Raw genomic sequence first — 12,877 nt, forward strand, 5'->3', positions numbered from 1 at the left:
TCACTTTGTAAGCTATGGGAACGAACGTATCGCCTGAATACGTTCTCCATTCCTACTTGATTGTTGAAATCTGTAAGTATAATATGATTTAAATATCATTCTTGAGATAGGTTTCGAGGGTCCGCTCGACTGCCTCGTAGAGTACCTAATTCCTCTCGCCTATATATAATTCAAGCATGTGGCGGTTATCGTGACTGCTGATACGAGGAACTATACATGTGATCTTGGGATAGCAGTACCCTTTCAAGAGCTATTTGCAGGGCCTGAGAACGAAAAGTTCTTTTTTGAGGAGGATACTACGGAAATTCCCCCGTGCCTTTATGAAATAGGCTGATTCGATCTAGGCCCGCGTGCATTAAAAAAATTTTACAGGGAAAATTTGCTATTGCTATTGCTAAATTGTTTTTGTGAGTTGAAGCCTTGAAACCGGAGATAGGAGCTATATTGAAAGGACAGTCCGATCGGATCCCGATCAACTGGAATGGCGCTGATCTGGAAATAAGGTTCCCGTTAGCCTAGCGGAACTAAAGTACTGCACTCTGGATACGGCTTAATTTAAAGTTCAAGATAGGCTTGATTCATCGCAACCCGGGATTGAATTTCCAATTTCAGAAGCCTAAACTATAGCAGAGCTCAAGCGTAAGCTCGAAGCGGAGATTGACAGGGCCAGTGTTTTTGAGAACTATGTATATACCTCATGGTTGCGCCGGGCTGCTGTTGTATTCGGCGCCGTAATAGTTGGGTTGATAATGTGGGTTAAGTAGGAAGCGGTGTGGGGAGAAAAAAGATGTACCCACTTTTATAAATCACCTCTCACCGGAAGGCAAATGCCCGGGGAGTTGACGGCAACCAATCGTTCCAACTGATCCTCCAACGATATGCTTTACCGTATAATAATATAATAATTCACTCTGTAATTATAATATATTTACCTCGCCCTAAAATTGTAGCAAAACTGAAATTGAAACATTGCACATACTTATCTACCCCATGTCAGTATTTTTATTACGAAACTAACCGCACAGAACATGGAAAAACCATTAACATATGTACATATGTCTAGTTACAAGTATATGTGGATTATTCCCGGACAAAGTGGAAGCGCTCTTCAAGGTTGGGGAAACCCCCCAAAGTAGAATTATGTAACTTTTACTGGAATAGACAACAAGGTCCTTGGTACATCTAAATATTCTAGTGAAATTACGAGTATATGAAGGTGGGTTACGGTATGAGTCAATGAATGGCATGAGTGAAACATGAAACTATATGTGGAAGTCTTTTGTTTGGAGGAATGGATGAATGAATGGCACGAGTATAATACACATGTTCAAAAAGTTTTTAAAACCGGTTCAATGTCCGTCTGTCTGTCTTTTTTTTGAGGAGGTGGAAATCTTCAAAAGACACTGGTCTGGGCGCACCAGAGTGTGGCATTTTTACCCACTAAAAATACCCCCGACTCCCTCCTTGCCCCACGGAACCACACTAAGGTATTACATCACGAGGTCTAGCTTAATCCCGTTTCTTCTATACGCGGCATACGTGACCGCGCTTTTCTCCACTCCTCCACCTTTCGCAATTTATTTTGGATAGATGCGATTATGGAGTTGGCCGCATCCCAATCCTCTTGTTTTGCTAGCATTTTCATCACCAGATTTTCTGGTACCAGCGCCTCTCTTAGACTCTCCTCTAGCTTCTTCCTCTCTGCCCACAAATTTCGGATAGTGGAAGAATATATGCTCCGGGTCCTCTGGGACTCCATCGCAATTTAGACAATCGGGTGAGGTCTCCAATTTAAATCTGTGCTGGTATTAGCGATATCCTCCATGCCCCGTGAGAAACTGGGTGAAATTATAATTAATCTCACCGTGTCGTCTTTCCAACCACTCCTTGATGGCAGGAATGAGCATATGAGGCCACCGACCCTTTCCCGAGCGTTCCAAACGCTCTTGCCATCTATTTATGGATCTCTCCCTCTCAGGGTTCTTCGTCTGCAATAAGGGAGAGATTGGCTTCCCATTGTATATATTCGCCATCTCATCTGCCAAGATGTCAATCGGTATCATTCCAGAGATGACGAATGCTGCATCATCTGAGACAGTCCTGCAGAGCACACCCTCAGAGCTGTCCTCCAGTAGACTGCATTCAGATTGCAAGTATTAACTGACATCCGCAACGCCTCGCTCCAAACTGGGGTCGCATAGAACATGATTGAGGTCACCACCCGGGCTATAAGCAACCTAGAGGTATGCCGTGGCCCTCCCACGTTCGGTTTCATTCTCGCCAGGGTCATACTAGCAGTGGATGATTTACCACAAACATACTGTACGTGTTGCTTACAGCTGAGCTTGCTGTCTATTACCACCCCCAAGTATTTGATGGTCGGCTTGGAAGTGATGATATGATTCCCGATTCTAACACAGGCGTAATTTCTCTTCCGGCGCTTTGTGATGAGGACCGCTTCTGTTTTTCCTCCGCAAGCGTCAGAACAGAGCTCTCTACCCAACATTTAACAGCACTGATTGCGTCGCTTCAGTAAAACTCAGCATCTTCGAGATGCTTTTCGATAACAACCAGCGCTATGTCGTCAGCGTAACCCAGCACTGTGGCTTCCTCCGGAAGGGAAGGTTAAGTACATCGTTGTACATAATGTTTCACAGTAGTGGGCCCAATACGGAGCCCTGCGGGACTCCCACGGAGACCGCGGTGTCATACCGGTCCGTCATGGGTGTCATATAGAGCCTCCTATCACTTCAATAACTACCGACGATAGCAGCGAAATAGTCGGGAATACCAACCTTCGCTAAAGATTTCCGTATTAGATTCCAATTGGCCGAATTGAATGCATTTTTCACGTCCAGGGTTACTACCACACAATATTTGCTGGTATCACCCTTTCCGTGGATTGCGTTTTCGGCCAAGCCAGTAACCAATTTGATGGCATCAATGGTTGATCTGGTTTTTCGGAACCCATACTGCCGGTCTGAAAGGCCGCCTTGACTCTCAACAACCGGGAGTAATCTATTATATATTACTCGCTCTAACATTTTCTTGACAGTGTCCAAAAGACATATGGGTCGGTATGAGGATGGTTCACCTGGATTTTTACCAGGCTTAGGCAGAAGTATCAACTTTTGTCGCTTCCATGCCGCTGCAAATATTCCCTCGGACATGCACACTTCGAACAACTTAGCGAACATGTCCGGCCTGGATTTCACGGCAAGCTTAGGGCCCTTATTCGGTACTTCGTCCAGGCCCGGCGCTTTATTGTCTCCTATTCTACCACAGATTTCCAGCAATTCATCTCTGGTGACTGGCGGGATTGCCGTCTCATTCGGAGGTGGTTGGAATGTGTCGGTGCTCTCCTCTTGCTGGAGGAATATCCCCTGGATGATTTTCAGCAAGAGTGGGGCACGTGATCTGCGGAGATGAACGGCCTCTGAATTGTCCCATCACGATTCCATAAGCTCTCCCCCACGGGTTTACGTTCGCTTCTGAGCAGAGCTCCTTAAAGCATTTCCTCTTGCTTCGCTGGATGGCGAGCTTCAGGGTTATGCGGGTTGCCTTATAGGCGCACCCTTTTTGCCCCTATCGACTCTACCTACCGCCCTCTGAGCCGCTCTTCTGACTCGGCGGCAGGCTGATCGAAGGCCGGTCAGTTCATCATTCCACCAGTAGTTTGGTCTTCTACTGGGGAATGCCCACCTCCTAGGCATGAACGCGTCACATGCTTTGGCGATGCATTGAGCCAGATGGACGGCTCTTTTCGTAGAGGCGCCTGCTTTACCAGGTTGATCTAACCACACCTCTATGGAGGTCTGCTCATCCAAAGATTTGCAGACCAGCCTGAAATCTTTTTCGGTTTCGGCTATGATAGCCCTTTGCCCTGAGGCTCGACACATGTCTCAAAGAAGATTGCCTGGTGATCGCTGTGGGTGTAGCGTTCACTGACGCACCAGGACATACCACGGGCCAGCGAAGGGCTAACAAAGGTCAGGTCTACAACCGAACCTGACCCCCCTTTCTGGAAGGTGTTTACAGCACCTCCGTTAGCCAAAACTATGTCCATCTGCGTGAAAGCTTCTAATAAACTGCGCTCGCGAGCATTTCAGTCTCTACTAACCCACTCTAGGGCCCAAGCATTGAAACCACCAGCAATCACCTTTGGACTTCGTCCCCTTGCGTCGAGAACAAGATTATCAAGCATTTGCTCGAATTCAGATAGTGTCGAAATTATTGGGGCGTAGCACCTGTATACATATACACAACTTATTTTCGCCAACAAAAAGCCACTGGCTGCCTGACTTGCAGTACATTGAACGGTCTGTCGACCACAAGCCCATATCGCCACTCCACCAGTCGAATCAGTGACCCATATGCCACCGTAACGGTGTCTATACGGTTCACTTATGATGGCAATTTCCATCTCAGATTCGAACAGGGTCTGCTCAAGTAAATCCTGAGTGACCCTGCAATGATTCAAGTTTAGTTGAATGAACTTCATTTTCTTATTGCAGTGAGCGCCTTCCTAAATTCCAGACCTTTACCACTCTGTGTGTCTGTCTATCACAAGCACTTCTCTCAGAAACGGCTACACCCATTTAGGGGGATCCCCATACATGTAAAACGGGGGTGTACATTTTTTTTTCATCGAATAGAGTCATGTGGGGTATCAAATGAAAGGTCTCGATTAGTACTTTTCGATGCTGATGATTCCTTTAACGAACCCATTCTCAGAAACTACCCAACTGAAAAATCTGAAAAAATTCATGAAGCTTCCTCTATATGGTATCCAGGCCTCAAAATACTATTCATATCGATATCTGTTCAAATTAAGTTAATAAGAGCACATTACCATATTTTTGGGAAAGTTGCGTAAAACCCCCCTTAAGTTTATTCCACAGTTATGAAAGTTGGTAAAATATAATATGGAGCATATTATCCCCAGCTTTAATCAAAATCATACTATCAGCAACAAAGTTACAGTAGCTCAAAGTGGTCTTTACTGTGTAAATTTACAACCCGAAGTCTGACATGCTAAGTGCATATACATAACGGACTACGTACAAATGGGATAGTTCTACACTCGAATATACTCCCAGGAGAAGTAAACAAAACCTTCCATACCTGAAGCGCCCAGCTTCCGGTTTCCTGACTTGTTTCTCTTTCTTTGATTTATACAAAGAATAATTGGATGCAAGTGGGTAAGTCAAACATAAGTAACAATGAAATTGCAACTTTGAAATAAGTGGAAAGTAGAAATAAAAAGATTAAAGACAAAAGTTGAAATAATATAAGACGGGATTAGCGAGATATAAGGTTGTAACTCCCAAGTACCTAAGAAAATGTACATATTTGTATAAGTATGTAAGATTTTAAATTAGAGGATGGTTCACATTTATAACTGCTTCATAAAAATCTTTTGAGTAAAATAGTGTGCATAAAAATATTAGTTTAGCTACCGGCGATTACGGGGTGTAAAAGTTGTAACTTGTAAGAAGCCTAGAACAATGAAACATCTAATTTATGTGCAAATCGATGTTAGTTTTCTAAGCGTTTAGTTTAGTTTTCTCAGGCGCGAGAACAATGTTTGCACAGTTCTTTAGGCGGAAGAATGCTTACGGCATTATGAAGTTTAAATCAATCGTCAAGACTTCAATCATTCATCGCTATTCATCACGAAATGTTGTACATACAACATTGGAAGTTTACGACATTGTTTCCACCATATTTCAAGGCGACCGAGCGTGCGAACGTTCTTCCGTACATGGAAGTATAATAATAAGCAAATAATTGTGTAAGCAAAATATCCAGCAAATATAAAGCTTGGACCGTGTGTGCTACGGTTTGTTATCCACCTGGAAACCAACACCCATCAAGTCATCGAAGCAAAAACGTCTCTTAATGGTATAGTATGGTTAAGTGTACATGTTAAATTTTTCAATTTTGTTTCAATAAATATTTCAATTTAACTAAAGATCTTCGAGTTTCTTTTGTTCCGCCCTGTTCCAGCAATTTCAGGTGGCAGCCTTTGGGAGGAGCATTTACATCCGAGAACGAGTCAGCCGGGTAACCACACTGGTTGAAGTATCGAAGGACGGCCGAAGGCAGAGGATTCCCCCAAACAGATGTTTTGGCGGTTATGCCCCCCCAACCACCAGGGACGGAAGAACTAGACGTCGTATGGTTTGGACGAACCAACTCAATGATTTTTTCGTACGCACCTATTACCGTAACGCGAATTTGGAACGGAATCCATTAGGGTACATACACCGCCTACATAACGCGATTTCCGGAACTAAGCCAGTGCAGGGTGATCGTGAATAGTAACCCTACCAACTAGGCAACAAAAATCTACGAAGTTTCACTTGAGCTCGGTCTACAATCATCAACTTACCGGATTGGTCAAAGGAGCAACACAAGTACTTTACCTGTAAGGCATTCCATGCATCCAGTCAGGAGAAGTTTAGTAACTGAGGATGTCGACCTTTTGCCCTTGAAAATGTCGATTACTTGTCTATCTACAATCTACAAGGTTTTCACTTCAGTTTTGTGCGTGAATATCTTAAAACATCTTGATATTCATAAATTGATAACTGAGGAGCAAAAAAAGGATGCGCAAAAGGTTCCCAGGGCTATAAAGAATAGCTTATAATCGATACAGTAACTATGAGGCAGGTTGTACACCAAAAACGAAATATCTCGACAGCCTACATCGATTATAAATTAGCCTTTGACTCCATATCACATTCGTGGTTACTGTAAGTAGAACAATGATGAAAAATTGAAGCACGAACCAATCAGTATCCCATCTTTTGCATAAAAGCAAATGTACATTACGTAATTTAATGAATATTGTCGACATCAAATTGTATGCCAAAGACGAAAACCAACTTCGCTCCTTGCGGGACATCACCGTTCAGTTCCGTAGGGATAACGGGATGCAGTTGGGTTTGGAAAAATGTCCCATGACAACAATTGTTCCGGGAAAACACACCAACAACGAAAGATATAGCCATAATGACATCCAAATTAAGGGTATGGATTCGGACGCCGTCAAATACCTCGACATATTGGAAGGAGCAGCACCTGCTGTGGTAATAAAAAAATCTAAGTTGCTGGGAGAATTTTAACTTGAAAAGCAAGGATTGGGATTCCATGCCGAATGTTACTCCAGTCCAACAGAAGATCGACATATGGAAAGAGAAACCCATTCACGGAGGTTATATTAAAAATTTGTTGTTGCTAGGCATTGACATCGAAGCCTCTAACAAATGTTGACTAGTGGTGTACTTTTCTATGAGACCGAAGCATTCCTTACTTCAATTTAGGATGCTTCATTCCCAACAAAAAATTACAAACAGCGCATTCTTTATGCTCCTCAATCATCATCATCATCATCAACGGCGCAACAACCGGTATCCGGTCTAGGCCTGCCTTAATAAGGAACTCCAGACATCCCGGTTTTGCGCCGAGGTCCACCAATTCGATATCCCTAAAAGCTGTCTGGCGTCCTGGCCCACGCCATCGCTCCATCTTAGGCAGGGTCTGCCTCGTCTTCTTTTCCTACCATAGATATTGCCCTTATAGACTTTCCGGGTGGGATCATCTTCATCCATACGGATTAAGTGACCCGCCCACCGTAACCTATTGAGCCGGATTTTATCCACAACCGGACGGTCATGGTATCTTTCATAGATTTCGTCATTGTGTAGGCTACGGAATCGTCCATCCTCATGTAGGGGGCCAAAAATTCTTCGGAAGATTCTTCTCTCGAACGCGGCCAAGAGTTCGCAATTTTTCTTGCTAAGAACCCAAGTTTCCGAGGAATACATGAGGACTGGCAAGATCATAGTCTTGTACAGTAAGAACTAAGACCCTATGGTGAGACGTTTCGAGCGGAACAGTCTTTGTAAGCTGAAGTAGGCTCTGTTGGCTGACAACAACCGTGCGCGGATTTCATCATCGTAGTTGTTATCGGTTGTGATTTTCGACCCTAGATAGGAGAAATTGTCAACGGTCTCAAAGTTGTATTCCCCTATCCTTATTCTTGTTCGTGCTTGTGTTTGACCAGTGCGGTTTGATGTTGTTGGTTAATTCGTCTTCGGTGCTGACGTTGCCACCATGTATTTTGTCTTGCCTTCATTGATGTGCAGCCCAAGATCTCGCGCCGCCTGCTCGATCTGGATGAAGGCAGTTTGAACGTCTCGGGTGGTTCTTCCCATGATGTCGATATCATCAGCATAGGCCAGTAGTTGGGTGGACTTGAAGAGGATCGTACCTCTTGCATTCACCTCAGCATCACGGATCACCTTCTCGAGGGCCAGGTTAAAGAGGACGCATGATAGCGCATCCCCTTGTCTTAGACCGTTGTTGATGTCGAATGGTCTTGAGAGTGATCCTGCTGCTTTTATCTGGCCTCGCACATTGGTCAGGGTCAGCCTAGTCAGTCTTATTAATTTCGTCGGGATACCGAATTCTCTCATGGCCGTGTACAGTTTTACCCTGGCTATGCTATCATAGGCGGCTTTAAAGTCGATGAACAGATGGTGCAACTGTTGTCCATATTCCAACAGTTTTTCCATCGCCTGCCGCAGAGAGAAAATCTGATCTGTTGCTGATTTGCCTGGAGTGAAGCCTCTTTGGTATGGGCCAATGATGTTCTGAGCGTATGGGGCTATCCGGCCTAGCAAGATAGTGGAGAATATCTTATAGATGGTACTCAGCAACGTGATACCTCTATAATTGCTGCACTGTGTGATATCTCCCTTTTTATGTATGAGACAGATTATGCCTCGCTGCCAATCGTCAGGCATTGATTCGCTGTCCCATACCTTGAGCACAAGTTGATGAACCACTTGGTGTAACTGGTCGCCTCCATATTTAACCAATTCGGCTGTAATTCCATCGGCTCCTGGCGACTTATGATTTTTTAGCCGATGAATTGCACGGACTGTTTCTCCTAAACTTGGTGGTGGCAGTATTTGTCCGTCGTCTTCAGTTGGCGGGACCTCCAACTCGCCGATGTTCTGGTTGTTCAGTAGCTCATCAAAGTACTCAACCCATCGCTCTAATATGCCCATTCTGTCGGAAATCAGATTTCCCTCTTTGTCTCGGCAGGATGAGCATCGAGGTGTATAAGGCTTCATCCTGCTGACTTGTTGGTAAAACTTCCGCGCCTGGTGCGGTTGCTCCCTGTACTTTTCTAGTTCACAGACTTGTTGGTTCTCCCAGGCTTCCTTTTTCCGTCTGTGAAGTCGCTTCTCCGCTCGACGGAGTTCGTGATAAGTCTCTGCGCGTGCCCGCGTTCTTTGAGAATGCAACATTACTCGGTATGCGGCATTCTTCCGTTCCGTTGCTAGCTTTTAGTTTAGTTTAGTTTAGTTAAATGGGGGGAGCCGCAGCTCCGAGCACTCAGGCCATTATTAGGCCCATTGTACTATCCCCGTAAGTTGCCTATTCAATGGCTTCCTGCCTACGGTGTTCGCAGGCTTTAGCGAATCTGAGAACATTCTCAAGAGGCAGAGAGTGTGCAGATTCTTCATTGAAGAAAACCTTGCCAAGGTGTCTTCGTCTGAGATCTGAGGATGCCGGGCAGCTGCATAAAAAGTGCAGGGCAGTTTCCTCCTCCTCCTCACATTGGCTGCACACAGCCGAAACCACTACCCCAATCTTTTCCATATGGTAGTTTAAGGGGCAGTGTCCCGTCAAAAGCCCTACTAGGGTTTTCATGTCCCACTTCTTAAGGGACAACAAAAATGCCGCTCTAGTGGCCCTAGGCTCCTTTACAAGGATTTTCGCTTGCCGGCAAGAGTCCAAATTTCTCCACTCGGTTGCGTGAATCCTTGCAATTTCACCTTTCAGAGTAGACTTGACAGTAGATGGTCGGATTCCAAGAGCTGGTTCTGGGCCCACCATTGTGGATCCAGACCCTCGGCGAGCCAGTCTATCAGCCCCCTCATTACCGGCGATGTTAGAGTGCCCCGGCACCCACATTAGGAATGTTTCGTTCAGTCGGCCAAGTTTCAGCAGCACCTGACGACAACTCCACACCAACTGGCTTGATATGTTGTTGCCATCTAGTGCTGATAATGCCGCCCGACTGTCGGAACAGATTCGAATGGTGCGACCCCTCCATTTTTGTCGCAGACATTCTTCTGCTGCCAATGAAATGGCATATATCTCCGCCTGGAATATGGTCGTCATTTTTCCGAGGGGTCGGGCCAGTTCTATAATCGGATTCTCCGAGAACACGCCTGCACCCGATCCATCCTCCGTGACTGACCCGTCGGTGAAGATTATTAGGTCTGTAATCTGAAAAGACTCATGGCCACTTGTCGACCATTCTTCTCTTTCGGTGATTACGACAGTGTATGTCTTTTCAAAGACGAATCTGGAAACCATATGATCGGTCGGCATCAGGGCTACCGGATGTTTTTCAAGGAATTTCCATATAGACGCATGCCCGTTGGATTGGCCGCCTTTCCACGCCCCAATGGTATCGAGCCTATATGCGTCGTTTGCTGCTTTCCGTTTCACCTCCAAGTGGATGGGGGGTAAATTTAGGATGGCTTCAAGTGCCGCAGTCGGCGTAGTACTCATTGCTCCAGTAATACTTAGGCAACCAAGTCTCTGAATCTGCGTTAGCAGCTTCCTGCTGTTAGCAAAGTTCAGTCTTGGCCACCAGACGATGCATGCATACATCAAAATGGGTTTTATTATGGATGTATACATCCAGTATATCCGTTTAGGTGAAAGTCCCCAGGTCTTACCTAACATATTCCTACAGCACCAGAGCAATCTTCAGGATTTCTGGTATTGTTCCTGGATATGATGCTTCCACGTTAACTTGGAGTCGAAATGTACTCCTAAGTACTTGACTGTTTGTGCCAGCTGGATTTCCGCTCTGCTAAGGTGGGTAGCGTATAGCTGCCCCACCTGACATTCTTAGTGAACATAACTAGTCCAGTCTTTCTAGCGTTCACCGTGAGTCCATTGCGGAGGCACCAGCTGTGGATTACATGCAGAGTTGCACTCAAGCGGTCACATACTGTGTCCGCAAACTTGCCGTTAATTATTACGGCTAGGTCGTCCGCAAATGCTTGTGCGAAGACTTTTTTGTCCTCCAGGAGCCACAGCAGGGTATCCATCACCAAGAGCCATAACAGTGGAGAGAGAACCCCTCCCTGTGGGCAGCCCCTGAGACATCCTGCTTCAATAGACTTCTGGCCGACCGATATGTGGATTTTTCTCCACTCTAGCATGTGAAGGATCCAACTGATTAGCAGCGGTTCGATTCCATGCTGTCTTGCCGCATCACAAATTGCCGCAAATGAGGCATAATTGAAGGCACCTTCGATGTCCATGAATGCGCCTAAAGCGCATTCTTTATCGGACATCGCCTTTTCAATTTTTGCCGTAAGTTCATGGAGTGCTGTCTCCGTGGATTTGCCTTTCTGGTAGGCGTGTTGCCTATGGTGAAGTGGCCATTTAGGAATGTGTGTATCCCTTATGAACCGATCTACTAATCTTTCTAGTCCTTTTAGCAGAAAGGACGTTAGGCTGATCGGTCGAAAGCTTTTTGCGTCTGTGTAGGTGGGTTTTCCTGGTTTGGGAATGAACAACACCTTCACATCCCGCCATCTAATTGGAATATAAGCGTGTGCTAGGCATGCCCGATATATATTCCGAATGTGTCGACCCAGGGCATCCATTCCTTCTATTACTAGCGCAGGAATGATGCCATCCGGACCTGCAGATTTATATCTGTGGAACGAGTTAAATGCCCATTTCACTCGCTCCAGTGATACTACTTTGCATGCCAGATTCCAATCTCTCGGCTGAGGGCTGTATGCACCTGTTGCCCCCGAGATTAGATTTTGGATGCTGCCTGGGAAGTGTACTTCAAGCAAATGATTTGCCGTTTCTTCGTCGCTTTCTGTGTACTTCCCATTCTGTAAACGTAAGTAACCCAGTTTCTGGCTACGTTCTTTGACCAGAATCCGCTTCAGCTTTGAGGTTGCCTCAAGAGAGTTAGTCTCTTCGCAAAAGCGTCTCCAAGATGACCGTTTGGCCGATCTTATGCTCTTCTTTAGAGCCTTCTGTGCCTCTTTATAGCGATTCCAGCTAGTGCTTGATTCGCCCTTCAGAGCACGATTAAGGAGCATCCTTGTCGTTCTCCTCTGTTTTGCCAAATCCGAGTTCCACCATGGTGTTTTACCCTTCTTTGGCATCCTGAGTGGACAGCTTTCTTCGAAAGCTTCTCTCATGCTAGTTGTGATTATCTGGGTTGTCTTCTAAATTCCAGCAATGGATTTGATGCGCCTCCCAGGGATCGTGACTCGGGCGTTCAATTCTGTTTGATACATTACCCAATCTGTCTTCCTCGGATTCCGAAATGGAGTGGGTGGAGGTAAATCCATGCCCATAACGAAATCAATGCCGCGATGTCAGGAGATGCCACCGTGATGTCGATGACCTCTCGCCTGACCACGTTGAAGAAAGTGGGTTCATTACCCACATTTAGGATCTGCAAATCGGTTCCTACTAGATACTCCAGTAGTCTCGATCCTCTTGCATTGATGTTTGAACTTCCCCAGCATATGTGGTGAGCGTTGACATCACATCCTGCTATTACCCCCATGCCTCTACTTTTGGCATATTGGATAGCTCTGATGAATGTTCCACTGGGAACGTCTTCTGCGTCGTAGGGGAAGTATGCAGAGCACCACAGTATCTCTTTATCTCCCTGTTGACTTTTTATGGTTAGCTTAGCCGATGTGGTGTCGCCATCACATAGATCGTTAACCAGGTTAGCCTGGAAGTCTTTGGAGACTACCATGCAGGTGCGGGGTCGATCGCTTCCATTGGCATACAATAG

The sequence above is a fragment of the Hermetia illucens genome, chromosome 2, assembly GCF_905115235.1.
Source record: "Hermetia illucens chromosome 2, iHerIll2.2.curated.20191125, whole genome shotgun sequence".
Classification (NCBI taxonomy): domain Eukaryota; kingdom Metazoa; phylum Arthropoda; class Insecta; order Diptera; family Stratiomyidae; genus Hermetia; species Hermetia illucens.